At 35.3% G+C, this 3,899-nt stretch overlaps 1 pseudogene; it reads right to left on the bottom strand.

The window, feature by feature from the left end:
- Positions 1-317: 317 nt before the first annotated feature.
- LOC120155589 lies at positions 318-2,958 on the bottom strand (annotated as a pseudogene).
- Positions 2,959-3,899: the final 941 nt, after the last annotated feature.

Genomic DNA, 3,899 nt, shown 5'->3' with positions numbered 1-3,899 from the left:
ATATTTATAAAATAATATTATTGCATTTATTTAAAACAATACTGGAATGGTATATTTATATACTAAGAGTATTAAATATAAACTGAGTTCCATCCACTATATTTATTTTTCTAAAAAAAAAGAAGATATAATTACAATCCTCAGAAATTTGAGGCTTTAGAAAAGTGTTTGGTTCATCTCCAATCTTACCAATCAAAATCACATTCTCAATTTTCTATTATACTATAAACAAGAAATTTTATTACCATGAAAAGAGCTCAGTGTAATATACTATCTTCCCTTTTTTTCAGAACTTAATCTACTCTCTTACTTCTCTTTCTACAATTTCAAAGTGGAAGGGAACAATAAATAAAATAACCTAAGTTCGTGAGATTTAATTTTTACCTAGCTCTCCTTTGATGTATCATCTTGTTTTCTTTTACGAGCAGCTCAGCATAGAGGAGCCCGTTCCACGAATCCGGTACGCCCGGAAGGCACCAATGGCTGCAGTCCTGGTATTTTAGAGGCGCTTTTTTTCGTCCTCATCAGTTGCTGCTTCGGGTGCTTCCGGTAAACTGACGGGTGGCCATCCTTTCGGAAATCAGTCAACCGAGTAATGTTAAGGTAGGTGACATGCGTTTTCATCCCCTTCAGCACCGACTCTAACACCAACATCTTTGACGGATATGCCGTTAATATGTCTCGTTCTTGATCGGCTTATTTCGCTATCACATGCTCCTCCTGAATTCCACTGCCCCCCACTGAAGAAAGATTCAAGCAACCATAAAACATTCAGTAAATGCCTGCATAATTCTCAATGTGCTACAAGGTAGTAACTTGTTATCCTGCTGGTTTATTCAATCTCAAAACTGGATGGCATATGAGGGAACAGATAGTATCGGCAAAGTCTTTCCCCTTTACCTGAAATGAGAAGCGGAATAACCCCGGAAGAACACCATAGTCTTCATTGGATTTACGTTGGCATCAATCCATCTAGCCCACGTTGTCAACGCCTTCCTAAAGGCCTCAAGAACATTGAGTCATCATAAACATGACTGCCTTCTTGGTAATAATCTTTCCTGTTGTTGAGCACGGACATATTCATTGAAACCAATTGGTTACAATAACAGCAATAAAAGTGAAACGGAAAAAATAATCAACCAACCCTTTGGAAGTTTTCTCATGAGTCCACCAATGTCCCGTATTGAAGATGGATATCAGCCGATTTATATTGATCAGACGATTTTCCGACAAGATCAAGCCGCAATGTCTCCTTCTTCGCTCCGTTTTTGTCTGGCATTTCCCATTCTCGGACCAAGAATGGAGATACAAAGAACTCCAACGTGCAGTTATAATCCTATTAATCATCAAAACCAGTCCCGAAATGGTAAATAAGTAATGTTTCATCAAGTTTCAAGGATAGAATTGAGCAATCTTATTGAATTTCATCATAGGATATATGAAAACCTACTTTGAATATGAACGAATACGAGGCTTCCCCTCGAAAGTAGCTTCTTCCGTGAGCTTCATAAACATTTTTTGGTGTTTTCGCAGCATTTTTCAGAATGCAAACTAGAGATTCCCACATGTTCCTATTCAGTGAGTCACCGACAAAAACGAGACGTTTCCCTCTCAATAACTCCCATGTGACCACCATTCAATCTTCAAAAACAACAAGTTCTTATATGTTAGCTTAATAAAAAAAGTAAACAAATTCCATGTAGCTTTGAGTGCAGGATCAATTGCATGTAAATTCCCTATAAGCTAAAATCAAAGATCAAGATATACCCAAAAATTGCTTAATTAATCTAATCAATAGTTGAACTGAAGATAAGTTAAAAAAATACCTTGGCAAAGTGCAGCCTTTAGGCTGCCATTTCAGTTTCTGATAATCTTTATCAGGCCTTCCATTGATAATACAACTAAACTGTTCATCAAATGAACAAGACCCTGGTTTGTAAAGCGGATACGAATTATCCTTCACCATCCTCCATCAAACAAATCGCAATTCATCAAAGATTCAATCAAACTTTCAATCCCCTGTTTAGCTGACAGTCCTGAAGCGGTTGTAGTTTGACGCCACTCCTTTTTTAGCTGCAGTTTCTCAGACTTGGCCGGAGAATTCTGCTCACGTTAGAGAGCACCGGAGTTTTTCAATCACTGTACAGTCTGATTAACATTGTCGGAAGAATCAGATTTGGCAGGAGAATTTCTACTCCGGTTAGCTACCGGTATCACTACCGCTTGAGTTGTTTCGGTGACTGTTGTAGTCTGATTAATCTGCTGGTGTTTACCGGAATTCTCTTTCTTCTCGGTCTGATTGCTTGTGATGGCCGGATTTCCATTAACATTGGGAGATTTGGTCTGATTTGCATGCAAAACTGAAGTTTGGGTTTTGTTTGTAGTTATCTTGGGAGGCAAAAAATATGTGTTTCTCGAACTAGGGAGTAGATTGGTTTCGTTAAAAGATCTGGTACGATTATTAGAAGTGAAATTAATGCTTTGTTGTTGAAGTGGAGAAGAAGTGTTGGAAAAAAGAAATTAAGAGGGAAGGAAATTGAGATCTACTAGAGCCGGCAGTTGTGGAAGTGGATGAACTAGCAGAAAAGATGCTGGAAACCCAGGGAGAAGAAGAGTTTGAAGAAGGGCAAAAGGCTAAGAAAACAGTGAAACCGACGAAGACAGACACGAAGAAAGCCACGGTTCTTCTCGTTTTGATGATCGAAAACAGGTTCTTAAAGTCTGTAGCGACGGTTGTTCCGCCATTGATAGGCATGTACTTCGCTATATCCGCCATGGGATTGAAAGGCCAATGCTGATGGAAAATTTTGGAAAGTGAAGGGGAAAATGGTGTTTGGGGAGAGAGAAATCTGGGAAGTGGGGTATCAGTTTTCAAAAGTGAAAAAGACTGTACATGAGGAAGAGGAAGCTGTGAATGTAGAGAGTGCGAGGACTCTTTTATGACTTGTGAGAGACAGAAGCCCAGAGACACAGAAAAAGAAAAATGAAAAAACAAAGTTAAAAGAAAAGGAAGAATAAGTGGTTGAAGGAAAAGGGCTCCGTTTTGTATACAATTAACGGTTCTACCATTGAAGAAGTTATTTTCGTCCCTGACCTAATTTTTTATCTTGCGTAAACTACTTAAATGGTTACTTTAATTTCACAAATGTTCATTTGTTATCATTAAATTTAGAAATAATATTTTGATATATGTGGGATTTAAATGGAATTAGTTTAATTATGTGGTCTGGTAATTAAAGGGATAATTCTTTAATTTGATGTTTCAATTTTAAATAAATATTATTTTGAATTTTGAATTTTAAACAAAATATTAATTTATTAAAATCGTATTTATCTGTAACGATTTTAGAATTACTAAAAATTCACCGATTTTTCCTAAATAATTATCTTAATCTATATTTCTTTAACTTTTTTCTTAATCTTAGTATTATCTTAATTTAATCGATATTTGATTGATCTAATATATAATATTAGAAATTAAATAATTATATATTAAATGGTAGTACAACCTAATCGACTTCAATGATAAAAAGAAATATTACTCTCTTCAGATGTCTAAAATTTCAGGCAGTTGCATATTTAAAATGTGTGTGCATGGTCACTAATTAAAAAAAATATTATTAATATATATTGTCTTATAGTCATACTAGACAGTGGCAGATGCATGTATACTTTAGGGTGGGCACGTGCTCACCCTGAAATCTGATTTTTTTTATGTTTGTTGTTCATTTTACTGACTTCCTCACCTTAAAATTTTATTGGTATCCACCCTAAAATGTTATTATTGCCTATCCTATACGAAAAAAATTACTATAACTACATATATATTAACCATGAAAAATATTTCTGAATCAATCATTAATACTAGACTATTAGAAAATGATAATACAATAAAAAAG

This window comes from Hibiscus syriacus, unplaced genomic scaffold (assembly GCF_006381635.1).
Source record: "Hibiscus syriacus cultivar Baekdansim isolate YM2019G1 unplaced genomic scaffold, ASM638163v2 tig00111198_pilon, whole genome shotgun sequence".
Classification (NCBI taxonomy): Eukaryota; Viridiplantae; Streptophyta; class Magnoliopsida; order Malvales; family Malvaceae; genus Hibiscus; species Hibiscus syriacus.
This window is presented reverse-complemented; position numbering and strand designations above follow the sequence as displayed.